Source organism: Carassius auratus, chromosome 3 (assembly GCF_003368295.1).
Source record: "Carassius auratus strain Wakin chromosome 3, ASM336829v1, whole genome shotgun sequence".
NCBI lineage: Eukaryota > Metazoa > Chordata > Actinopteri > Cypriniformes > Cyprinidae > Carassius > Carassius auratus.
The window spans coordinates 6,585,694-6,613,263 of record NC_039245.1 but is presented as its reverse complement, the minus strand read 5'-3'; the positions used below and the strand labels follow the sequence as shown (position 1 = coordinate 6,613,263).

Sequence of the window (27,570 nt, the reverse complement as noted above, 5' to 3'; positions counted from 1 at the left end):
TTTTGCCAGTCTGTTTTTCACCAAAAATATTGCTTAAAAGCAGAACAATAGCCACTGTTAATGAAAATGCTAAATTATAAATGGTATATTATTCGTGTACAGCAATACAATACAACCAGGAGCTATAAAGACACAAAGAGTGAATAATAGTGGAAATGATGGGAACTGAGTGATCTGGAGGGAGTGTGAGCTAGAGATCGGCAGGAGGTAGAACTGCTAGAACATGGCACAGATATGCCCATCACATGACAGAAAGAGAGAAAAAGACAGATCTGAGAGTGGAGGAGTGAGAGATCGCAGAAAGAGTGTCAGCTTTACGACTTCTAATAACTAATGCATTAATAAGTGTTTCTGGAGTGACCATATACATCCAGTTGTCAAAGATGATTTATGAAGATCATACATTAGTGATTTGTTCACATCATGTGCTGTACCTTCTATCTGTCACATCAGGCTGGAAATACTAACAGTTTTTCTTATGAACTTGTATGATGTATACTGTATGTTGAGTGTGTGATACGTGGAGAATAGGTTGTTGTTGTTGTTTTTTTATCTAGCGAGCTGTGCCATTATGTAAGTTGACCTATCTTTTTTATAATCAGATCAGTGCACACACAAAATAATCCAGGAACAACTGAAAAAGCAATGCAGAATTCACTCAGCCAAAGAAGAACAAGGAAGAAAGCAGGAAAATCACCAGACCCGCTGGTGAAAATGTGCAGAGGATGAGAGGTTACTGAAGTTCATGCCTTAGGATGTCTGCGTTCATCTAAGATGCATATTTCATGCTTTGTCAAGCTGTTTATGGCTGCTTGTGGCTCACTTTTTCTTCCATCTCTATCTTTATTTCTCTCTCTCTCTCTCTTTCTCCCTGCTCTTTATCTTCTTTAATGAGGGCATGGGGGGAAATATACATTCTCAGTTCACACAACTTAACCACAAAACATCACAAAATTTTTAAGCGGCATTAGAAAACTGCGATATTCTGTGATGAACAAACTGCATTTGCTGACTGTATAAAATTCTGCAGTATAAAGCATTTTAAATTAGCTGACAGCTGAGTATTTGCAGATACACCGAAAGACAGAGGACATGGAAGTGTGTAACATGACTTTAAAAAGCTGTGTGAGACTGCGTGGCTATGTACTTTATGAATCAGACGATGCACAGGGTAATGCATTTAAATCTTCTTAGTTGGAAATGTATGGCATAACTGTTCAGATTGTATAGGATTCCGCAGGGTTCTTTGAGGTTATCTTTCTCTTGCTCATAGTCGGCCTGTGGGGCCCTAGGTAAGATTTAGAAAAATCACTATAATCAGAATCATAGAACCAATGTAACATGATTAGAAGTTTTTATCAAGCACTAAAATAATCATAATAAAAAATACAACTCAGAATTAAATTAATAAATGTGTGTGTGTGTGTGTGTGTGTGTGTGTGTGTATATATAATCTCAGTTCATTTGAATTCTATATTTGAATTCTTCCCTGAATTTTAATTCAAATTGCAATTCTGCATCCTGTTTGTTACCTCAACACAACCTCGATTCAAATGTTGGAATTCAGTAGGAATTTATAAAGCAATTCTTGATTCAATTCTGAATGCAGCACATCCCTGATGTTCAGATCTATGCTTATAAATGATTTACTGCAACAGACTTTGCAAAAAGGGCAAATTATACATTTCTTGTGTTTTCACTCTGCAAGTCAGTGTCGATTTAAATCTGTGCCGTCAATCATTTATTATAGTGGGAACTGGGAAGGATATAGTCACGACACACCACGCTCTTAGTGTTCATTAAGTGTCCTTGCATTGAAAATGATCATCTACTTATTTTTTTATAAACCATCTGACTTGGCTTTTTATATCTCGCTATGTGTCTCATGCTTTTCATTAAACAAAAATTACTGTGCAAAATGATTCTACTGTCCAAATAATAACATACTACACACTGTATATCTACATACAGTACTTCCAAAACAAAATATGCTTTGAATCACAGTGTGAGTGCTCGTTTCGTACCGTATGACTCATGCTGTTTGATGTCATAAATCATTACAAAAGGGAGTGTGAAAGGGCAGAGGTCAAATTATGGTTCGCAGCCACAAATCTTTAAAATTGTAGTCATCAGTGCACATGATGATCAGGAAAAGAAACATGTCATGTGATTTGGAGTGAATGAATGACCTCTGAATTAATCACAATTAATATCTTTACTATCCTAAAATACTATCTCAGTGAAGTGTGTCATGTACCAATTCTCTTGTCCAGAGCTTGCTTTATAAAGTCAGTTCTACATTCACTGACTCATCAGCCCACTTGTGTTTTGACTCAGGGGTCCACAGGTCTACCGAAACCATTTAGTCAGCCTTGGTTTGCCTAATAGAGTCATTTGTTGAGCGGTGAGGTCATGCAAAAGAGGCTGTTTCATGAGAGCTATAGGGGCTCCACAAATGCTCCCCTGTGTAGTTGGCACAGTGCTCTCGGAAACAAAAGCTCAACACAGCTACCATCCACCTTCAGGCCTCAGATGTTCTCCATTAATGAGCAGAAAAGCTCTCTGGTCCTTCACTTCATAAAGGGACAGCCAGTAATCACCACAGAGTTTGGAGCTCTTAATGAAACACCAGAACACACATTTTCCAGAACCTGATATTAATTACCACCTCAGCTATGGAAAGACAGTCTGTTTCCACATCTCACAAGTGCTCTCACCTCAAGATCAGTCTCAGCGTGCGGCTAAGACTCTGTCATTTCAGAGTGCTCACTTAGAGCTCAACTCACCTGATTCATTCTGGCTCCAACATGAGAGATCATCTCATACTGAGAACAGATTCTGTCACGTTTACATTAGTTCGCCGTGAGTTTATTTTTTTATTTTTTACATGGACTGTAGAGAATATGGTGTAGATTCTAATGTAATGTATGACGACAGACATGTAACCATAAAATTAAAGATCAGGTTGAAATTTAGTCCCTTTAAGGGCACTGAAATGTAAGGTACTGTAATGAAAGAGAAACACAAAAATGTTTTCAAATCTGATAATAATAATAAGAAATGTTTCTTGAGCAGCAAATTACAATGACTTCCGAAGGGTCGTGTGACACTGAAGACCGTCATGATGCTGAAAATTCAGCTTTGATATTACACTAATGATTTACATTTGAAAACATATTACAACAGACATCAGTTATTTTAAATTGTGACATTTCACAATATGAATGTTTTTATTGCATTTCTGATTGAATAGAGGCAACCCCGGTGATCATAAGAGAACAGTAGTTAATAATTTTATTTTAGCAGATATATGCATTTAATACATTCATTTTCAGTCTGGAAAATGTAAAGCCAAAACTGTATAATTCTCATTCCAACAAATGCTCAGTAGAATGAGAATGTTCCCCTAAAGTAAAAAAAAAAAAAAATACTTGTCTCTAACAAGCAACAGCACTTGCCCATCATGTGTCTATTGTAAACTAAAAGCTGCTGGTCACCTGAATAAAGGTGTATTCAGTCTTTTTTGTAGATGTTGTGGTAATTTGGCAGCCACACTGGAATGACACCTAGTGGTGTGGATGAAACATCACACATAGCCAATGGTAGAAACACACCATTCACAGTTAAATCATAATTAATATATTCAGCAAGCAAAAGTGTCTGGTGAGAAGAGGGTTACAGAGCGTACTGACTAGATCTGACTTGCGATCTTAAAGATTTATTTCAATATTACTACTTAAAAACCACCTTGTGCTGTCGCAACTTTCTATGAGCTAAATTACAGTTACGAAACAAGCAGTTCAAATGGCTGGCTCCCATTCTGTATATCTGGCAAGCAGTGCTGTACTCATTAAATATATGTTGGGAGAGAATAAGCAGTTTGTGTGTGTAAATCAGCCGCTGTAGAATGAGCTGTACAGTGCTAATGGAGAATGTTGGCCTGTGGAGCTGAGTAAACACGTGGCTATTTTTAAAACACAGGCTCTGGATCAGCAACAGTGGCAGACAACAACTCATAACACTGCATGCATAAAGTACACATCATTCATTATGTGCTCCATTAAAAGAAAGCACAGTGTGGTGCTGTGTTCTGTGTGTTGAATCTGCAGTGAAAATTACATTTCCTGTATAGGATGAAAAAAGTATCAATCAATCAATAATTATTATTTTTTTACAGTCAGAACTGTATTCAAGAGTTAATTTGGATACATGTAAGCTGTATGAACATATCTAAATGACAACTCTGAAAAAAAAGCATAAAAAGTCAATGTTCATACATTCACACTATCATTACACTTTTAACAGTTTTTCACCACATACTGCTTCTTAAAGCTGCGGTAGGGAACTTTTGACGCTCTAGCGGTTAATAAACAGAACTGCTTGCGTCTTGTGGAAGAACATCGTAGCCGGAACTACTTCTCTCTGTTTATGTCTATGAAGAATCACAAAGGTACTGGGTTACTCCGCCGCTGTACCCCCGAAGCAATCTAAAATAGTCTGAATATAAACACTTATTATAGGTGTACCCTAGTGATTCAGGACAAGCCAAAAACACGGTTTGGAAAATGGGTTCATGGTGTACTCGCTTATTAAATACATTTTTCTACATTTTGAACACAAACAAAGTTACGGACCGCAGCTGTGATTGGTTGTAACTGCAAATGGCAATAGGAACACTGGGAATCTGTGATTTTTTTTCACAGATTATCTGTCTCATATTCTACTGTCAGGACACAATGACAGGTTTAATAAATATGTAAAAAATAGTTTTTTTTACAAAAGTTCCCTACAGCACCTTTAAAGAGGATCAAATCAAAAAAAAATCTGAATCCTCAAAGATGCAATTTAAAGTCTTCATATTTACTATCGTTACCTGTCACTATGTTTACAGCGATTACTCAAGGCTATCCAAAGAAGAGGATTGACTTTGATTACTCATTCATACAGACAGCATTCGATCTGCTCCTATCTTCTATTGTATGTACAAGGCAAATTCACAGACACACCTGTTAGTAAACACGGCTGTCAATCCCAAACACTGACAAAGCCTTTCAAACCTCTTCCCTCACATTCATTTACACCAGAATGCGTGTAATATATAGGCTTTTGGGTCCTTTCGACCTTCGTTTCTCTATCTGTCATTTCAATTGAATTACAAAACCCTTCCTTCTTGCAAGCTTGTCACTTAGCATGTGGAACAGCTGAGAGCATGAAGAGCACAGTTTACACGCACCTCTGATGATATGTGTGTGCTTGTGCACTTTACTTGCCATCGAGTCTCTAAGGACTGATTGATTTTTACAAAATAAGTGTCTATAAGCACCTGCTCAGTCACTTTTGGCCCTCTAATCTACAACATGTGTATCAGTGCGTCTAACATCTTTCACAATAGCATCAATCACAGCAGAAACTGCTGTTTACTCTGTCTGTCACACTGATATGTGATCTGTACAAACTCTCAGGAGAGATTTTCACCAGTCGTTTCGTTGCTAAGCCATGTGCTGTGTAATATAACGTCCTCCCCCACCATCTAAAACCTTTCTTAAATGCAAAGCCATCTGCTCGTGGATTCGAGAATAACACAGGACCAAGGGTACACATGTGAGGATAAAGAATTCATGTTTTTCTTCTGACAGTTCTTTGTAGCTCAAAACCAAAGCTTCGGATTAATCTTCCGCATCGACACAGAGAGACGGCACATGTTGCAACACTTCACATCAGTGGATGGAGATGCACACGTCAAAGTACCACACATCCACCAGATCTGAGAGGGTTTGTGGAATATGACAAGAAATTATGTAATACACACATACATACTTTTAATGAATATACAGCATCATTCAAAAGTTCGGGGGCTTTCAAATACTTTAATTTTTTTGAACAAGTCTCTTATGTTTACTAAGGCTGTGTTTATTAAATAAAATACAGTAAAACCATACTATTGTGAAATTTATTTTAAATAACTGTTTTCTAGTTTCATATATTTTCATGTATACTCTGAAAATAAATGCTTCAAGAGGGTTTTTTTTTTCTCTCAGTATTTTGCAGTGGTGGTCAGTAACTGAGTAGCTTTACTTTGTTACTGTACTTAAGTACATTTTTCAAGTATCTGTACTTTACTGGAGTAGTTTTATTTTGAGTAGCTTTTATTTCACTACATTCAAAAACATAAGATCGTACTTTTAACTTCACTACATTTCAGAAAACATATCGTTACTCCTTATATCACATGCTCTGAGATGCATAAGTGGTTTCTGATTCAAGAACGAACTGATTTTTTTCAATGAACCTTTTAAAACGGTTCACAAATCGCACCAAATGATTCATTCAAGAATTATAATGATCCGACTGCAGCTGTTCTAAAGTCGACAACTCACTGATTCGAATGAACCATTTAGTGCGAGTCTCCAGTGAACTGAATTATAATTATTGTAACTGAAAATCATATTTAGGTCAAAACTGTCAGTTGTTTGTGAACTAAATTTGCTGTAAAGAGAGAGATCTATTTAAGCCCACTGAAATGCTTGAATGCAGACACATCAATCAATGTCTCTATGTTTTAGGTAAAAAAATAAAAATAAAAATAACAGATTAAACACAGATATAAATGTTTATTCATAAAGCTAACTGTCTAGCTAACAAGCTTGCAGGTGCTTAATTTAGGTAATTTTTTTTTTTTTTAAATAAAGTCCAAATATTTTTATTCAACCACTTGTGATGCCCTCTGGGGGCATTTGGGCAGGGGTGTTTTTACACCACAGACAAGGTTTGAGAAGGAAAAAAATAATTATGAAAATATAATTCTATTTTCCTTAACATGTTCTTCCTAACTTCAGGCCTTATTCTCATGTCATATATAACTGTGAAGTTCTGCAAAACAACAAACTTTAAAACACTTTTTTCTTAGTGGTGAAAATCAGATGGTCAACTCTGTTTTCTCTCAGGTACATCACAGTGTAAGCTTCACCGTGAACATTATTCTCTTCAACGTAGTCCATATCAACAACAAAATGTATATCTTGACTCCATATAGTGGTTATTTTGGGAGAATCCCAGGTATTTTCAGTAGTAGGATTATAAAAAAAATTGATAATATAAAATTAAATTAAGTAGCCTCCTTGCTCCTCTCTTGCAAAATCTATCGTTTTGTACTTTTTTACTTAAGTACATAAAAAATCTAGTACTTTTGTACTTTGACTTGAGAAAAATAGCAAAGCTTTTACTTTTACTGGAGTAATATTTTATTATATACTTTTACTCAAGTACTTGTGTATTTTGTATGTTACGTGTGCACAACTGCGAGCATGAGCACAAGCAATAAGTTGCTGACTGTAGTTCACTTAACAGCCACAGCTATTGCTAATAATAACATGGGTTTCTTAATTCTACATACAGTCCCTTGAAACAAATACATTTAATGTGACTATTGGGAAATATGTGTTTGCACAGTCTTTTATAGGCAACAGAAAACTAATTCAATAATTGGCCTTAGCTACAGTAAATAACACCACATAGGCTCAGGGTTCAACAAGGTCTACATAAATGACATCACACCTACAGCAGCACCAGTTAAAACCACCCTCACCCACACTTACATAGATCATGAATGGCACACAATATCACACATAGCCTATATACTATATTAATAGCACAAGTCACACAGGACCACTACAAGACTTTAACTACACATTTTTTATATGAACACCAATTAGTAAATGAGTTTTGTTTTCATTTGATTTACTAAAAAGAACCAGATAAGAGTCATTTGCAGTAGCTGCGCTGCATATTTTTTGATTCACTAAAAAGAACCAAACTACATTTGACATAATATTTCATGCTGTAAACCCAGTTTCAGTATTCCACTGCTGCAAAATAATTATTGTAAGAATCTCTGCAAAGTACTTAATGCATCTGTGAAATAATGCATGTGTGAGAACTGTTAATGGAACGATAAGAATATGAATGGTTTCACAGATCCCAACCCTAAATTAGACTTGTTCAAAACTTGTATGTCTGCTATGAGAGAGCAGACTCTTAACAGTCTCACCTTCAGTACTCACAGCTCATTTTTGAGTGACTGGTTGGCCATTATGGATAAAATTCTCTGGGTACAATCTAGCAGGCACACGTCAAATAGCCACATTGACAGTCTTACTGTGACTGATTCTGTGAAATGAGTGAAATGAAAGCGCTTCTCCTTCTGTAAGACAGCTATATTCTCTCCAAATGGCTCTAGCTAGCAAACCAATCTCTATCGTCTATATTACCAAGTCAGATTCATAGACTGCTTTCAATCTACTCTAAATCCTTTTTTCTTTTCTTTTTTTTGCTTGCATGTGACATAGACCTGATTATCCTTGACCAGTGTGAACATAAAAATCCAATCTTTTAAAATCCAGTTTGGGCTACTTTCTTATGTTTTGCTAACTGTGACCCTAAAAATCCAGTATATGAAGCTTTTTAGTTACAGAGATAATAGAATGTGAATGACTCTGTATCTTTGAAATTAAAACACAGTTTTTAGCAACGTTCCCCCAAACAGCCCCAACTAACCGAACGCTGTCTGTTAATGCTTTGCCTTGATATTGTTTTTTTTTTTTTTTCACCAATTAATTTTTTATAATGCACAGATCATTTACTGATGTATATATTAGTTTCAACCCACCACTTATTAATAGCTGGCAAGGAAAATGGAGAATACACATAAAGATAGAAAACAGATATGAGTCAGCCTGAAATGAACTGAGCGAGCACAAATGCATATGTAACATGGAAGTAGCCAGATATAGACTCAGTACTGATGTCAGCAGAGAACCATGGGGACGTTTTTAACATGACTACACAATATAGAACCATTAAGATAAAGAAAAACAAGAGCTGCAACTATGTACCAATCAGAGTCCATCTACCTCACTGGCTTGAGACGGGCCTGTGATCAATACTTTCATTAGAACGCTCAATTGCTGTCTTTTGTCTCTTAAGAAAGAGCATAGAATGACCAAAATTGGTTCATCCTTCCTCTAGAAATCTTTAAGTACATCTTATTAAAAAAAAAAAAAAAGTGATTTGACTAAAAACCATTTCAATGCAAGTTGCACAGCAGTTTCATTTATTTTCTTGTCAGGCCCCTTCCAACCACAGCAACTTATCAGAATGATGTTGAATGTTGCTTCTAAAGCATTGTGTAATTAAAGAATTAACTGTCAGTCATGAATGAGACAGATTCATTTAAAATGTGTCTCTGATAGTGGCGCAGTACAATAGATGGTTCTGTTGCCAGAGCTGACTGACTGGAGCAGGTTGGACTGAATATTTTCAGTGAAATTAGGCTTTTCAGACAAACACACAGGCTTTTCCCAGAACACATCCTGTAGAGCAGAAGGATCAAACCTATTTAAATATTAGCGATGGTCAAAGTGCACCATAATGCTCCTATAATAAGGTCAACGATAGAGACATGATACGATTTAGCTGAAACGATCTCACCACACGTTGTGACACGCATTAACTCTCACTGAGAGACAATATCACAGATGATGCACGTGTCCACATCTAAATGAGATAAATCAGACATGCATGCATATATATGCATGCATATATAATGTTTTTACTGTATTTTTGATACAGTTTGTTGAGCTTCTTTGAAGAGCACAGTTTACACGCACCTCTGATGATATGTGTGTGCTTGTGCACTTTACTTGCCATCGAGTCTCTAAGGACTGATTGATTTTTACAAAATAAGTGTCTATAAGCACCTGCTCAGTCACTTTTGGCCCTCTAATCTACAACATGTGTATCAGTGCGTCTAACATCTTTCACAATAGCATCAATCACAGCAGAAACTGCTGTTTACTCTGTCTGTCACACTGATATGTGATCTGTACAAACTCTCAGGAGAGATTTTCACCAGTCGTTTCGTTGCTAAGCCATGTGCTGTGTAATATAACGTCCTCCCCCACCATCTAAAACCTTTCTTAAATGCAAAGCCATCTGCTCGTGGATTCGAGAATAACACAGGACCAAGGGTACACATGTGAGGATAAAGAATTCATGTTTTTCTTCTGACAGTTCTTTGTAGCTCAAAACCAAAGCTTCGGATTAATCTTCCGCATCGACACAGAGAGACGGCACATGTTGCAACACTTCACATCAGTGGATGGAGATGCACACGTCAAAGTACCACACATCCACCAGATCTGAGAGGGTTTGTGGAATATGACAAGAAATTATGTAATACACACATACATACTTTTAATGAATATACAGCATCATTCAAAAGTTCGGGGGCTTTCAAATACTTTAATTTTTTTGAACAAGTCTCTTATGTTTACTAAGGCTGTGTTTATTAAATAAAATACAGTAAAACCATACTATTGTGAAATTTATTTTAAATAACTGTTTTCTAGTTTCATATATTTTCATGTATACTCTGAAAATAAATGCTTCAAGAGGGTTTTTTTTTTCTCTCAGTATTTTGCAGTGGTGGTCAGTAACTGAGTAGCTTTACTTTGTTACTGTACTTAAGTACATTTTTCAAGTATCTGTACTTTACTGGAGTAGTTTTATTTTGAGTAGCTTTTATTTCACTACATTCAAAAACATAAGATCGTACTTTTAACTTCACTACATTTCAGAAAACATATCGTTACTCCTTATATCACATGCTCTGAGATGCATAAGTGGTTTCTGATTCAAGAACGAACTGATTTTTTTCAATGAACCTTTTAAAACGGTTCACAAATCGCACCAAATGATTCATTCAAGAATTATAATGATCCGACTGCAGCTGTTCTAAAGTCGACAACTCACTGATTCGAATGAACCATTTAGTGCGAGTCTCCAGTGAACTGAATTATAATTATTGTAACTGAAAATCATATTTAGGTCAAAACTGTCAGTTGTTTGTGAACTAAATTTGCTGTAAAGAGAGAGATCTATTTAAGCCCACTGAAATGCTTGAATGCAGACACATCAATCAATGTCTCTATGTTTTAGGTAAAAAAATAAAAATAAAAATAACAGATTAAACACAGATATAAATGTTTATTCATAATGCTAACTGTCTAGCTAACAAGCTTGCAGGTGCTTAATTTAGGTATTTTTTTTTAAATAAATAAAGTCCAAATATTTTTATTCAACCACTTGTGATGCCCTCTGGGGGCGTTTGGGCAGGGGTGTTTTTACACCACAGACAAGGTTTGAGAAGAAAAAAAATAATTATGAAAATATAATTATATTTTCCTTAACATGTTCTTCCTAACTTCAGGCCTTATTCTCATGTCGTATATAACTGTGAAGTTCTGCAAAACAACAAACTTTAAAACACTTTTTTCTTAGTGCTGAAAATCAGATGGTCAACTCTGTTTTCTCTCAGGTACATCACAGTGTAAGCTTCACCGTGAACATTATTCTCTTCAACGTAGTCCATATCAACAACAAAATGTATATCTTGACTCCATATAGTGGTTATTTTGGGAGAATCCCAGGTATTTTCAGTAGTAGGATTATAAAAAAAATTGATAATATAAAATTAAATTAAGTAGCCTCCTTGCTCCTCTCTTGCAAAATCTATCGTTTTGTACTTTTTTACTTAAGTACATAAAAAATCTAGTACTTTTGTACTTTGACTTGAGAAAAATAGCAAAGCTTTTACTTTTACTGGAGTAATATTTTATTATATACTTTTACTCAAGTACTTGTGTATTTTGTATGTTACGTGTGCACAACTGCGAGCATGAGCACAAGCAATAAGTTGCTGACTGTAGTTCACTTAACAGCCACAGCTATTGCTAATAATAACATGGGTTTCTTAATTCTACATACAGTCCCTTGAAACAAATACATTTAATGTGACTATTGGGAAATATGTGTTTGCACAGTCTTTTATAGGCAACAGAAAACTAATTCAATAATTGGCCTTAGCTACAGTAAATAACACCACATAGGCTCAGGGTTCAACAAGGTCTACATAAATGACATCACACCTACAGCAGCACCAGTTAAAACCACCCTCACCCACACTTACATAGATCATGAATGGCACACAATATCACACATAGCCTATATACTATATTAATAGCACAAGTCACACAGGACCACTACAAGACTTTAACTACACATTTTTTATATGAACACCAATTAGTAAATGAGTTTTGTTTTCATTTGATTTACTAAAAAGAACCAGATAAGAGTCATTTGCAGTAGCTGCGCTGCATATTTTTTGATTCACTAAAAAGAACCAAACTACATTTGACATAATATTTCATGCTGTAAACCCAGTTTCAGTATTCCAGTGCTGCAAAATAATTATTGTAAGAATCTCTGCAAAGTACTTAATGCATCTGTGAAATAATGCATGTGTGAGAACTGTTAATGGAACGATAAGAATATGAATGGTTTCACAGATCCCAACCCTAAATTAGACTTGTTCAAAACTTGTATGTCTGCTATGAGAGAGCAGACTCTTAACAGTCTCACCTTCAGTACTCACAGCTCATTTTTGAGTGACTGGTTGGCCATTATGGATAAAATTCTCTGGGTACAATCTAGCAGGCACACGTCAAATAGCCACATTGACAGTCTTACTGTGACTGATTCTGTGTGAGTGAAATGAAAGCGCTTCTCCTTCTGTAAGACAGCTATATTCTCTCCAAATGGCTCTAGCTAGCAAACCAATCTCTATCGTCTATATTACCAAGTCAGATTCATAGACTGCTTTCAATCTACTCTAAATCCTTTTTTCTTTTCTTTTTTTTGCTTGCATGTGACATAGACCTGATTATCCTTGACCAGTGTGAACATAAAAATCCAATCTTTTAAAATTTGGGCTACTTTCTTATGTTTTGCTAACTGTGACCCTAAAAATCCAGTATATGAAGCTTTTTAGTTACAGAGATAATAGAATGTGAATGACTCTGTATCTTTGAAATTAAAACACAGTTTTTAGCAACGTTCCCCCAAACAGCCCCAACTAACCGAACGCTGTCTGTTAATGCTTTGCCTTGATATTGTTTTTTTTTTTTTTTTCACCAATTAATTTTTTATAATGCACAGATCATTTACTGATGTATATATTAGTTTCAACCCACCACTTATTAAAAGCTGGCAAGGAAAATGGAGAATACACATAAAGATAGAAAACAGACATGAGTCAGCCTGAAATGAACTGAGCGAGCACAAATGCATATGTAACATGGAAGTAGCCAGATATAGACTCAGTACTGATGTCAGCAGAGAACCATGGGGACGTTTTTAACATGACTACACAATATAGAACCATTAAGATAAAGAAAAACAAGAGCTGCAACTATGTACCAATCAGAGTCCATCTACCTCACTGGCTTGAGACGGGCCTGTGATCAATACTTTCATTAGAACGCTCAATTGCTGTCTTTTGTCTCTTAAGAAAGAGCATAGAATGACCAAAATTGGTTCATCCTTCCTCTAGAAATCTTTAAGTACATCTTATAAATAAAAAAAAAAAGTGATTTGACTAAAAACCATTTCAATGCAAGTTGCACAGCAGTTTCATTTATTTTCTTGTCAGGCCCCTTCCAACCACAGCAACTTATCAGAATGATGTTGAATGTTGCTTCTAAAGCATTGTGTAATTAAAGAATTAACTGTCAGTCATGAATGAGACAGATTCATTTAAAATGTGTCTCTGATAGTGGCGCAGTACAATAGATGGTTCTGTTGCCAGAGCTGACTGACTGGAGCAGGTTGGACTGAATATTTTCAGTGAAATTAGGCTTTTCAGACAAACACACAGGCTTTTCCCAGAACACATCCTGTAGAGCAGAAGGATCAAACCTATTTAAATATTAGAGATGGTCAAAGTGCACCATAATGCTCCTATAATAAGGTCAACGATAGAGACGCGATACGATTTAGCTGAAACGATCTCACCACACGTTGTGACACGCATTAACTCTCACTGAGAGACAATATCACAGATGATGCACGTGTCCACATCTAAATGAGATAAATCAGACACGCATGCATATATAATATTTGACAATATTACTGTTTTTACTGTATTTTTGATACAGTTTGTTGAGCTTCTTTCAAAAACACCCCAAATGATATATACAGTATGTGCAAAAAAGCGAGTTGAGTGCATATATGTCCAAAGAAAGTGCACGTATCATTCTCACTGACGGAAACCCGTCTCCAGCTGTGTTCAAGGAGGCAAGGAGGGAGGGATAGAGGGCTGTAACAGTAGAGCGGCAGCTCTTGTCGATGTGAATAGAGCAGGGCAGGGCAGGGCAGGGGTGGAAACAGCACTCTTAAGCACTGTTGTCAGCCAGTAATAATAGAGTTCCTGAGTTAATCGCTGTTGGTGGAGAGGCTGCCATTATGTTCTTCTCAACAGTACAGTCCTTACTCACATGACACGCTGAACCACACATAGACATTCATTCTCACTCATTGTGTTTGTGTGCCTTCCCTAAAGGTCCTGGCTTAATGTGCTCCACATAACCGACCTTTACTGTCAACAGAGTGTCACAGCAGTCATTACAGAATAGCCATACACACATTCACCTCTCATGGGCCAAGGAGAGACACTTCACGCAGTATAAGTTTTCCCCTGCGGTGATACAGCCAGAGGGAAGATCAGCAGATGATCCTCTTATTAAACATTTATTTCTACACATTTAACCTTCTCCATTTTTTGCATGAAGGTATTTGCAATACAAAAATCCAGAACAAGTGTCATGCCCCTGAAGCATGTAAAAAAAAAAAAAAAAACTTCCTATTAGAACTTCCCAACAGCAACAAAATTCTTTATTGTTTCATATGTTTGATTTATCAACATAGATTCCTGAAAAAAAAAATACCCTTAGAAAAATAAAAATATGGCAGAAATGAAACTATTTTTGTAGTAGACTTTATACACACACACACACACACACTATATTTTCTTTCTGCAAGTATTTGTTATGAGGGAAACAAGAAAGCACAGTGTGTGATTTGTGGACTTGCGCCATAATGGTCTTCATTATAGGACTGAGGGGGTAAAGATGGTCACAGCTGAGCTCCAGTGGTCCAGACTCATTAAAGCCTCTCGCTGCCATTGAGCTGACTGCAGAAAGCTTGAGTGAACAGGACCTTTTTCAAGGTGGCAAAGCAAGGCTATTTAACCATTTCATTGAGTTAAAGAGGGCAGAAATCATCTGTGGGACTCTTAAAAACCACTGTAGACTTCCTAGACCGAGCTAAATGAAAAATACAAGTCTTGAGTGACTGAATTTGAAAACAAGACGGGGCAGCTATCGCTCTTTATGCTGAGTGTGTGTTGATGTGTGTGAATAAGCGAGAGGGAAAGACATGACAGGTCCATCATCATTTACAAAAACACAAACCACAGCACCTGTCAGCCTGGGGCAGGTCTGATGCAAACGGATGGAACAAATGCTTTTGCAGTGAATTTGCACAGAGACCGTATTTCACATGTACTGTTTAGCAAGGTTGTCTAGAAGCTGTTAAACAATCAATACACAAGAAAGGGACAAAAACTGCATCACGTCTACAAGTATAGTGAAACTATACCAGTTCTCACCTGCTTTCCTTCCTTTGACGCTCCGTGGTTTATTGTCTATGAGACTGTGGCGGTGTCGTGTTCTTGTGCAGTGGATCAGGTGTGATGGTCGTACCAGGTCTGCAGACGTCACGTATAAGCGACCGTATTTAAGCCTGGGTTGAAATCCACTTGTCGCAGGGAACGGGCTGGGGACCGATGAGCTCCGAGCTGTAGATAAGGGATAATGGGAGAGGGAGAGACAGTTAAAGAGCTGCTGCAACTTCTGAATAATGTTGTTTGCGATGCTGCAAAACCCACTTGGATTTCTTAATTAGCCTGAATCTAAATAAAGTGGCAGGCTTGGCATAGTCTGTCACTTAATGCATCAGGCAGAGACATCAGAGAAAGAGAGAGAAAGAAAGGAGCAGAACTGCTGACAGGCAGAGCAGGAGCGATGAAAGAGTGTAGGGAGTATGAAATTACACGGGGAAGCTGAGGAAAGACAGACTTTTGACTTTTAGCACTCTTTCATTCTATACTTAGAACTAGACTAAGCGTTATGAGCCACCAACTATTATTATTATTTGATCTCAAACAAATATATACTTCATATAGTTTTTATATGAAAAAAATTGCTCATAATAAATGAGTGCAGTTAACTTCATCCAAAGTTAACATTAAAAAGCTTCAAAGAGTTTCAAAGAACCCCTGTTGCATTAGAGGAACAAGTTACAGAAAATGGAAATTTGCAGAAAATGTGTATTTTTTTTTTTTTTTTTTTGGACTCTGGCTAAAATATGAGTCCTCAATCCATAATACTGTTTTCTCCAGTGAAAACGTCATCTCATTTGAATCAGGAGATTAAAATATAGAAAAAAAACAGGCAACATTTAAAAGAGAAAAAAATTATAAACAAATATGTTGCTGGATTTTGATGTGAGAGGATAAAAACATGAGAAGACGCCTGTGTTAGACAAAAAAATAAATAAATAAAAATGAGGTACAAAACAACCAAGTTACACAATCAACATTACCAGCTACAAGACTCATTTCAGCAAAGTGAGAGAACAGAAAGACAGAGGAGCACTGGAGTATTTTGTAGAGAGAGAATGAAAGATAAGTGCGGTGGAATGAGCCTGGGGAGATCAGTGCATCGCCTGCCTGCTAGATGCAGTAATTTAGCAAACAAAAGTTCTGGCACTGCTATTGGAGAGGGATGGTGGGAGAGACAGGAATGATGGGGAAGATCTTTCCATCAATCACACACCCAAATCAATGATTCAGGCAACCGCGAGTGGAGTCAGAGGAGATGGAAAGATTCAGAGGAGGTGGAGGTAGATGTGGAATGAAAAAGAAAGAAGCAAGATAGAAACTTATCGGTGAACATTTGAGTATTTCTTAGGTTCATTAACTTTATTCAAGTAATGTTCTATTAAATTAATACTTGATTCTGTTTTTAGCCCTGGGTGAAAGGGTGAAATAGATTGTAAACAGATTCAAAATTCCAGGCTCACCCATACTGACTAATAATGTTAAAAATCATTCCAGATGAAAAATACGTATCAGCTATAAATGCATCAAAGTGTCGTTGCCTGCTGAGACAGTGGGTGGCAGCCAGACCAACAAAAATCTAAGGAGATAAGTCATTTATTTTATTGTATATATGACTTTCTTAATTACTTAATTACACTTTTTTTTAAATGCACTTGGTAATAATGACAAATTAAATGTTTTACTATAATTTTCTGTAGTGTGTTATTCAATATTACACATATTTTAAATGCACTAATTGCAACTTCAGCATTATTCATGTGTGTTTACAAATATATTTAAATATTTAAATGACATGAAATTGCATATAAAGTATATTTAATTTACCATGCATGCTGATCAGTACATTCAGCAGTACTTTAAAAATATTTCAAAAACAACAGAAATAATTATGACATTTGAGATGAAAATGTACTTTACTCCTAATTAAGTGGGCCAAATAAACACCATAAATTTTAGCTAATTGCATATAATATACATTTAAACTATAATGCATTTTCATGTAATTGCAGTGCAGTTAAGTGCTTGAAAACATTACATTTAGTTTGCACTTAAGTATATTATTTCTGTAACAATTATTTTTTTTATCCTTAAGTGTACTTCTTTTCCGCACGACACGTTCGTTTTTGTTTGAACAGCTCTCAAATCAAAGTTTTCAAGTATTTAAATATGATATAAAAACAACAACAGGTTTGATGCCAAGCACTGGCATAAACTTCTGTTGTAATACTTTTTTGTCATGATGAAACTTGACTGTCTCTGATCACCACTCACTTTCACTGTATGGAAAAGAGAAGAGCGATCATTGTTAATAACATGCTTTGTGTTTACCAAAAGATTTAGAATGTCATGACTGTGAGTGAACAACAGATTGTCACATTTTGGATGAGCTGTCCCTTTAACAATGACGCCAATACAGCACTGTTGACTGACAAGGTCCACGGCAGACATGACTTGAGGAAGGTAAATGGAGGGAGAGATAGAATCAAACTACAGTGAAGGAGGAGGAGTAAAATAAGGCAGAGGTTGTGTAGGAGGATCGCTCTCTATTATGCTGTTGTCCCTGGCAACAGCCACTCTCTCTCTCTCTCTTCTCTCTTTCTCTCTCTCTCTTCATCTTTCTCTTCCACACCTCCTCTTCCTCCAGCCTCTTCTGTACACCGTTAGCCTTTTCTGTTTCTGGTCTCAACCTCCCTCACTCTTTCTGCCTCGATCGCTCATGGCCTGCTGCTAATACGCCATATTTGCCTGTTCTGTTTCAACGCCATCATGTTCATTTCTGTCTTAATTCACTCTCTCACTCTCTCTTGGTCCGTGAGTGCAGTGAGTTAATGAGTTCTCAGTTGTCTCACAGTGGCACTGAAGGGAGGAGAGATTGTCAGTCAGTCTGTGCATCTCTAACACACTAATCCCTGAATTTATCTGCACAGACATGTGCACTGGCACAGCATACCATGCACTCTTTCTCTTTCTCTCACACATACACATGAATATTCGCCCCACACATCTATATTATATCGCCACTGACACTCTATCACGGTAAATAAATGTGCGAGATGCCTCTCAGCCAAGGTCTCAGTGATAAACAATAATACACTTGGTAAAATGTAGACAATAACAGCCAGAAAAGAGCTCTAGGAATGATTGGCAGTGTTAAAGGTGTCCGTTATTATAGGGATTTGACTTCCTGTCCGAGTCCTGTTCTGTATCTTGGCCCTCCGCTAGCCAAAAGCAGAATAACTTCAGTCGCACTGTGATTTCCAGATGAATCAAATCTCGGACCAGTGCACAGGTGTGGTTCTTTTCCAACTTTGTTTTGTCTTCTGACTTCTGTCTGGTACCCTGCGGCCCCCTTCAATTTCTGTCGCATTCTCCATTTTGTCCTCTCTGTCCTCAGGGATGTACTTTGAGAGTGAAATGTTGAATTTTCAGCAACGGTGCATGGATTCAAATACAGATCACCATGCTTTAAAGTATCTTGGTGTTAAAATGACCATACATAGAGAGTTCATCTGCAGTACAGTGTATTAGATATTGCTTTTGGCTGGGATGATGAACAGATCAAAGAGCTCTTTATACAAATGGTCAAGCTGAGGATGTAGATTGTGCTCTTTGTCAGCCTGAGATTGTAATTTCACACATGCTACCTTTAATACAGACCTAAAAGTGGACCTTTTGTCAGGGTCTCAGAAGAAACATGACCTGCATGTTGAAAGACTCAGAAGGTCCAGATTCCCTCAAGGGAAACTCATTATTCATAGTAATTATGTAATTAATCTAATCAGCCCCATTTCTCCATCTCAGATCAATGGCTATTGATAATGTCTCAGTCAGCCCGAGGTGTTACTATCATCACACCACCCTGCTGTCTCAAACACAATGCTGTTAAGTCTAAGTGTTCCTCGTGTGCTTCTGTTTCGGCTCAATCTTACAAGAACCTTCTGTTGACATTTCAGCTGTTTAAAAAACAAAACAAAAAAAGCAACAAAAGTACAATATTTGTATTTATACTATTAGGGGTAAATTATAAAATGTTTATCAGGGGTGGGTAAGTGGAAATTATTGTGAACTTGAACATCATTAATATTATTATTTATTTATTTTTAACATGAGACATGCCATATTTTACAATAAATCACGTTTACATCCTAATGGTGATTAATTTTAATCCGAGCCCAAATTAATTACCAATATTAAAATTTTATATTATTTTGTCTAATTAAAATAAAATAAATCAAATGCTAAAATTATAACCCAAAATTATAACCCACAGTACACATATGGATTTTCATGTTGAGATTTGCTAAAAAGTGCATCTAAATGTGTTATTAAATTAATACTATCATGATAAATATTAAAATTGAGCATTAAATTATCTCTAGATGATAATCTTAATGTAAAAATATGGGAAATGAGCACAGTTTAATATCCAATATCGGTCAATACTAGAAATATTAACAGCAAAATAAATGCTCACCACTTCCACATATGGCGTAAAACAAGACTAATGGTTGTTGATCACACCGAATGGCTTCTCTGTGGTGTCTCATCCGTTTCTATTTCTCTGTAAAATGAGGAACAGAGTTTCTGACTCAACACTAATGGGCTATTATTGTCCAAATTCTCAGCAGAACAAAATGAAATTGCAATAAGTCACTATGTTCATACTTCAGCTAATGACTATTGCCTCCTGTAAGCATCACTCGCAGCTGCAGTTAAAGTGATTGATGTGCCCTATGTATATTTAAATGTTACAACACAGCTGTTATTTTAACTTGTTCACTCTGCTCACAAACAAAAAAACCAGCAGGCTGCAGCAATCAGTTCAGCAATGCAGACACATAATGTTGAAGTATTTTTTTACATTCATGTGAAGTAGCCATTGTAAACACTATAAGCTATGAGTCAAAAACATAAAAACAAACATTGTACATTTATTTAAATGTTTAATGTATTTAGCTTAGCGCTGCTAGCCTTAGATAAAATGAATTGAGAGAATATTTTAAATGGATTTAATGTGGGGGAAGAAGCCCCTCTCTGTAACTATGTTCCTGTAATTTACTTGTCATTATGAAACATTCAATTTCAGTAAATTTATTCAAATTACATCGCCAAGATGCACAACTTTACCAGTTTAATTTATGGCATTTTTTTCAGGAAGATCAACGTAATCTCAACACACCTGAAACAACGGTAGGTAGGAACAAAATACAAAAAAATTGTTGAATCAAAAAAAAGTAACGATAGCAAATATTGATAGTGTGTGGGTTTGTTACTTATTTTTTCAGGAAAAGAAAATTATTAGGATTAATTTGGCCTTAAGATAAAATGTTCCGTAAATGTCAGATGCCCCCGGGGGCTTCTTGTCCCAGGTACTTTCATGTTTTTAATTTTTGTGCCATTACAACTCAAATGTTAATTGTTTGCATTTGATTCCCATAAGAGTGTATTGGGTGATGCATAATGATCCCTTACATGTTAAACATATATGTAAATGTATTACAGTTTATCAGTATACCGTGACTTAGTGGTTAGAAAGTTTTACTCCTAACCCTAAGGTTGTGGGTTTGAGTCTCGGGTCGGCAATACCACGACTTAGGTGCCCTTGAGCAAGGCACTGAACCCCCAACTGCTCCCCGGGTGCCACAGCATGAATGGCTGGCCACTGCTCCAGGTGTGTGTTCACGGTGTGTGTGTTCACTGCTGTGTGTGTGCACTTTGGATTGGTTTAATACAGAGCACGAATTCTGAGTATAGGTCATCATACTTGGCTGCATGTTACGTCACTTTCACTTTATATGGACAGTATATGTTCTCAAAAGGATCATATGATGTGATTTCTTTGTCTCTGGAGTGTTAAAAGCTGTTTGTGCATACAGAAGATCCGTAAAGTCTTGTTTCGCAAATAGGTGAAAGCAGAATGCAGTTAAAAAAAAAGAGAGAGAAAGCGGGAGAGAGCGAGACTGCTGAAATGCTGAGGGAAAGCAGGAGGGTGTTTGTATAGCAGCAGTCAAACTGTGATCTGTGAGAATGGTATTTTTCCATCTGCTAGGTGAGAGCAGGACATCCAAGTCATCAGGTGTCTTAAAAAAACACACACACATAAATACCATCACTATATCACATTTGAATTGTTCCAGTACACAGGGCGATGTGCCAAATGTTTATAGTCATTATCTATTCATCAAGTTTTGCACCCAGGACACAATCTGTTCCCTTTCTGCTCTGAGGGTGACTCATTAACTACCTGCAGTATTAACCCTGCATGCGCCCTGATACATAATGAGGTGCAGGAGGAGACTTAAAGATGAACAATGAAGAATTTCACTCGTTATTAGACATTAAAGAGGTCCATCACACAGATGTATGTCTATGTTTGTGAGCCAACATTTAACATTGCATTATGAAATATACCAGTGAGCCAAAATATTATGACTAAATGTCTAATATGATGTACGTCCTACTTGTGCTGCCAAAACAACACTGATCCAAGTCATGGACTCTGAAGTTGTCCTGTGGTATCTGGCATCAAGACATTGACAGTAGATGTACTCAAGTTGAGAGTTTGAGGTTCTTTCCATCCCCATTATTCCTGAACAGTGTGTGTATTATCCTGCTGAAAGTGGCCACTGCCATCAGGGAACACCACTGCCATGAAGGTCGTACCTGGTTTGGAGTGAGGTTTAGGTAAATGACATGTCAATCTGACGTCCACATGAATGCCCGGAAACAGGGTTTCCCAGCAGAACATTGCCCATAGCATCACAGTCTTCCCATTAGTGTATCCTGATGCCATTACATCCCCAAGTAATTGCGATGTAACAAAAAAAGGACTCATCAGTCCACACAACCTTCTTTAATTTGTCCAAGGTCCAGTTTCATTGCTTGTGTTCCATTCTAGGAGCTTTGTGGACAGGGATCATCAGGGATCACTCATGACAGTCTGCACCTACACAGGCCCATCATTAAAATAGTCACCACACAGACCATATATAATATAAATGAGCCTTGGACGCCCTACAAACTATCACCAATTTGTGGTTTGTGCCTCTTCGGACCACTGTTGTAGGTTCTTATAAATGCTGACCTGGAGTACCCCTTAAGTCTCGATGTTTCAGAGATGGTCAGACAATTTGGCCATCGTCAGACTCACTAAAGTTTATTTCTGCTCATTTCTCCTGCACCAATGGACTGACTGCATGAACTGATTTTCCGTTTACTATTTAAATTACCCAGTCCTTCACATGGGACATTGTTATGGTATGATAAACAATTTTCACTTCCTTTATGTGTTCATAATATTTTGCCTCATCAAGTATGAGCAATATCACACGGATAAACGTGAGATATGGCTGAATATCAGCACGGCTGTGATTCAGCTGTAGATAATCGCATTGTGCAGATATAAAGCCATATTTCATGGCTATGAGTGTGATATTGCGTTTATACAACAATTCTATGGCAAGAGTGTATAAATATAAGAAACAACACAGGTGTCTTTAAAAAGCACTCTTTTGTGTGGAACTACTTCCTTCCGCCATGGATTCCAATCGCAGTTTGACAGTTTTACAGCTGAGCTCAAGTCTCTGTTACTAATTTGAGGACGTGACTTTAGAACTAGTAACGAAGGAAGTTGAGTTGCTTCATTAAAAGCTTATTGTATTACTGTATTAAAAACAGTGTAATGTGTGGAGTACAGTATTATGAGAAAGATGGACTGAGCGAGTGTGATTACCTGCAGCTGGCACAGAATTAATTCTTAAGCCCAATCTCATCTTCATAGTAAAACATTTGCTTGAGTTTCTGCTGAGGAAAGCGTTATATTTGTCGTACTGTCTTTTCATCTGTTAAGGGTGATCTCCGATGACAGTGCTGCTCACTGCATTTGTTGGCTGTGTCTCACTGTTGTAGAAAGTAAAAAGAACTTTCTTGTTTACAACAGCGTTTCAGGGTCTTTCAATATAAAATTTTGTACTGCTGACTCATAAAAACAGTGTCTTGTTGCAATCTACAGACGGAACAATGTGAATAAAATCACCATCAAGAAAACACACACCATTTTCCAATATTAAATACTACAATTATTTACTACTATTATTAATTATATCTCATGTTTAACAACTGTAGAGCCAGCTACATATTCCAGAAGATCTGGCTGAGGTGAAGCTGATGAAACACAGGGCAACGTTTTGAGCAATGTTGCTTGGCCACTTTTCCATTGAGAATGAGTATCAAATTTGGTTGTGGGTCGTGGGCCCTGTGTCTCACCTGGTTGCCCGTTTCCTGGCAACATTGCTCAAAATGTTGCCCCATGTATCGTCAGCCTGGGGCTGCTCTCGGCAGGTTCATGAGTGCTGAATGGCCACTGATGCCCTGGAGCTCACATCTCCGATAACTTTGAAGCTAATTTTCAAATAGACTTTATCTTTATTATCAAACCGCATATTTGAAGTCCAGACAAGTACATTCTCTCCTAAAAAACTCTTAAAACCACATTCTATGACACAAAAGCAGTATTATTTTTTAAATTATAGTAGATTTGGGCATCCTTCATCACACTCGCTGTGAGAAATACCGAAAACAGAGTGAAACAAATGGTGAAACAGTTGGAGTTCTGTTATCATTTCATTATTACATGGCTCTAGAATACTTGATTCTGATTGGTCAGTTGTGACATTTCGAGGTGTGTTATCACATACATATCACACTCTTATCAGCTAATCAGAATTGAGATTTAATATATATATATATTTATATATATTAAGAGTTTCTATAAATATAAATAATGAACACAATGACCCAGTACTGAACAGTTCCAAATCACAAGTGTCAAAAACATCTACTTTTTAAAAATAAAAATTGTTGTTAGTTATTTAGAAAGCACTGTTACCTCAAATGTTCTGAACGCCTTTTCAAACAGGACTTTTACATTGTATAAATAAATGAAATTACAATTTTATATCACAAAATGATACGCATGCATATGTTGGAAGAACACATTAACATTCAACTTAAATTAATGTCATATAATTCAAGTCATATAATTCAAACATAGAAAATGGTACAAAGGCAGATACGAATCTGGGTGTCCCTCCATGCAAATCATTGCTCTGGATAACTGTGTGTAGATGACTCAACATCCTGGCCAGTGAATAAACAGAAGCACATGGCACGCAAGTGAAGTGAGGAAAATTGGTTCTCAGATGTTCTCAATCATTAGACGGGGACCACAGGATCTCATACATCCTCTTTTGGAATTTAAGAATTGCCCAGAAATCCATCAGTTTGACCCCTTTTAAATTACTCTTTGGCACAGACAGCTTTCAGGATTCCCTGCCAAGGAGGTTTGGAAACAATAATCATAATTTCTCTGCCACTCCATTATGTAGGCCATGAGGAAACTGATCAGCTCAGCATTTCACCATATGCTAGAAGTCATGTGTGTGAGCTTTATCCTGACCGCAGAGTGTTTGTGCTATACAGTATTGTGTGGAATGCAACATTTTCTTGGCCAAAAAAATGTGTTACAGCTATGTCAACTTGTTTATAAAGTGGATAAAGGCAGATTCCCAACTTTGCTTAAGACTCATGACACCATGAAGATGTGTGAACAACTTGCTCCACACCAGGAACACGAGGACAAAATTTCTTTACACAACTAATGCGTATTGGTTAATATCTTCATTTTCTCATATAAAGTGCAGAAAGAGCTTCAAAGGGCTAGACACACTGCCAAATTTCCCATATACTCAATGGATGAGTCAGATTCATGACTGAGCACTAGTTGTTCTTAAATTCTCAATGACAAGGAGCATCCTGTGGTTTTAATCAACCAAGAACTGGCATCTCTTAAACTCTCACAATGTCTCTTTGTAGACCAATTATTCAAAGTTTAAGGAGGAAAGTCACCTATTCTTAAGCGGTTTTATTACCTGGGTCTTTTCTTCAATTCATCGCCTTTGGGGCTTTGAACCTAGCCTGACTACGTCAGACTTCATACTTCCGCTCAATTTCATTTCACTTCTCTGACCAATTTTTTTGATAATATTCACTGGAAGAGAGCATGGTTACTCCCTGAAAAATTTTGCATTTCTAATAAAATTAAAGAGGTAAATTTTAAAATTTTGCATAATGTTTATCCAACGAACTCTTTCTAACTTATGTGTGTTCTGCAGAGTTGAAGAAGAAACTTTACTACATTTATTTTATTATTGCAATCAGGTGAAGTCTCTTTGGGAGAACTTAAGTTGTTATTTATCTTCTTTTATAAAAGGTGATTTAAAATTCTCTTTGAAAGATATTTTTTTCTATTTTTCTGGTAGTAACCATGTTGTCGATCTTGATGTCAATTTTTTTGTTTTGCATTGTAAATTTTTTATTCATAAATCAAAATTTCTCAATACGTTACCTAGATTTGATGTCTTTCTTGCAGAGATTTTACTCATTGTTAAATCTCTTAAACACATTGATAATAATAAGAATAACAAGTTTATTAAGGCTTATGATGCTATTATACTGAAAGAATGATTTTCCGGTTTCTTGGTTTTTGTCTTTGTTTAGTTTTTTGTGTCATTGTATGACAATGCAGTGCAATTTTGTATTTGTATTTCTTTTGTCTTGCAATCAAAAAAATAAAAATAAAATTCACTTCTGTACTCAGTCTGATACATCGTCTCGTCAGAGCTTTCTGTTTGCCACCGGTCTGGAAACAGCCGTGCCAATCAACGAACAGAGGGCGGGCTGAGAGCCGTGACGTAGATGCTAAGCGCAGAGTTTTACATTGTAGGTTAGAGAAATCGAAAACTGAAACAACCGCGGAAATGGGAAATAAGACACGGGATGTAATTCGCTCTGTTATGGAGAACATTCAACTATTTTTCAAACTGCAAAAGTCGTTTACAGCCATGTTCACTCCGGTATTTCGCTCGCATCATCATGTGTTTACAACAGGTTTACAGTGGAAGTTCAATCATAGATTTGAGTTCGATGCATGATGTCTGTGCTTCGATGCGGCTGTACAGGCGAATAACCTACGTCATAACTAAACGTATCTGATTGGCTTACGGGTAAACAATGATTTTAAACTTCAGACAAGCGCCCCCTAGCGAGAGAGAAAACACTTCTCTATTATGCCATTCCAGACTCTGTCTACGAAGCAAAGTGAAGTAGCAGAGTCTGGTATTACCAGGCTACTTTGAACCCCCCCTCCCAAAAATAAATATATTTATACATATTGTAAATGATCCTGTATTGCAAAGCTGAATTTTCAGCAGTCATTTTTCCAGTCTTCAATGTCACATGATTCTTTAATGAAGAAAGTTCTATAGAACAGCATTTATTTGAAATAGATAACTTTTGTGAAATTGTAAATGTCTTTACTGTTGATTAGTTTATGTGTCCTTGCCTAATAAATCTGTTCATTTTTAAATTAAAAAATTAAATAAAAATACTGACCACAAACTGACTTTTGAATGGTAGTGTAATTTTTACATTAATGTACGTTAATGTGTTCCTTCTTGTGATGCCATAATAGAGATAGTCTATTGGAGGAGGAAAAAAACCTCTTGATACAATACACCAACAAAACAGGCCTCTCTAAAGAGATAATCTCCAAACAAAACATAAAACATAAAATTAATTAATGAATCATTATTAATACATCCAGTTTTTGTAACAAAATTATATTAACATTAACATTACATAACACAGACCTTTTGAGTGGCAATCAGAATCACTCCCAGTGCTGGTGCCACTGCACCCTGGGCAGGTGATAAAGAGTGACACATGGCTCACAGGCAGAGTGTGGGGAAACTGGCATCCAGCTGTTTTCAAACTCATGTCAACAACTGTGGAGTGCACAATGACCTCTCACTGCATTTGAGAATCATAAGGATCTCCAGGCTTCAAGCCGCAAAAAACTTTGTCATTTACTTTATACTTAGCTGAAATAAAACTGAAAAATGTATATTCTTCATCTGCTTTCTTCATGATGCTTA

At 36.6% G+C, this 27,570-nt stretch overlaps 1 protein-coding gene across 1 annotated transcript in view; it reads right to left on the bottom strand.

Annotated features, from left to right (window-relative positions):
* The window catches only part of LOC113045261 (protein phosphatase 1 regulatory subunit 29-like), a 92,504-nt gene that overhangs the window by 50,277 nt on the left and 14,657 nt on the right, over positions 1 to 27,570 (bottom strand). The window contains exon 2 of the mRNA XM_026205511.1: positions 15,563 to 15,751. The gene's annotated coding sequence lies outside the window, so the exon portion shown is untranslated. The remainder of the gene's footprint in view (positions 1 to 15,562; positions 15,752 to 27,570) is intronic.